At 37.8% G+C, this 810-nt stretch overlaps 1 pseudogene; it reads left to right on the top strand.

Annotated features, from left to right (window-relative positions):
• The first annotated feature begins 282 nt into the window (after positions 1 to 282).
• LOC132305909 (small nucleolar RNA R71) lies at positions 283 to 380 on the top strand (annotated as a pseudogene).
• Positions 381 to 810: the final 430 nt, after the last annotated feature.

The raw sequence follows: 810 nt of genomic DNA, 5'->3' as shown, positions 1-810 counted from the left end.
ATCAAAAATTGATCAAATCTTTGAGATAAAGACTTCATTTCGGCGGCTATTTCATTTGAATGGTCAACTTGATGTAAGTTAACACTCTTCCTACCTTGTGAATTTCTACCATTCTTGGATGATAATGTTCTATGAAAAGAATTTTCACTCATGCTTTCATAAAGATGCCACACGTCATCCTCATGCCTATCAATGTATGAGCCACCCATGGAAGCATCAACCATGCCTTTGTAATTGTCCGATAAGCTCTCAAAGAAATATTGAACTAATTGCCATTTGGGCATGTCATGATGTGGACACTTCCTAAGCAATTCATTAAAGCGTTCCCATGCCTCATGAAACGTTTCACCATCCCCATGTGTGAATTCTCTAATGGAAGTTCTCATGGCATTGGTCTTAGAAACCGGATAGTACTTCTTCAAGAACTCTTGTTACATTTCTTCCCAAGAAGTTATTGAAAAAGGCTAAAGATTGTTAAACCAATACTTTGCCTTGTCTTTTAAGGTGAATGGAAAAAGTTTGAGACTTAAGACCTCTTCCGGCATGTCCGTATATTTTACGGTGGAACATACTTATAGAAACTCATCCAAATGCTTGTAAGGTTCTTCACTTGGAAGTCCATGATATTTAGGAAGCATTTGAATGGTTTGTAGCTTAATTTCATAGTGATGTGCTCTAAATGCTGGCAATTGAATGCATGTGGGTGCATTGTATTCATTAGGCACATAGTGATCTCTTAAAGCAAGTGGAAGATTAGCAATTTGAGGTGCAACGTGGGCTTCTTGATTTCCTTGAATGATGGGAGGTTGT

The sequence above is a fragment of the Cornus florida genome, unplaced genomic scaffold (genome assembly GCF_030987335.1).
Source record: "Cornus florida cultivar Cherokee Brave unplaced genomic scaffold, ASM3098733v1 CherokeeBrave_3.0.0_Hap2_Chr04, whole genome shotgun sequence".
NCBI lineage: Eukaryota > Viridiplantae > Streptophyta > Magnoliopsida > Cornales > Cornaceae > Cornus > Cornus florida.
The sequence above is the reverse complement of the archived record's forward strand: the minus strand, read 5'-3'. Positions and strand labels throughout refer to the sequence as shown.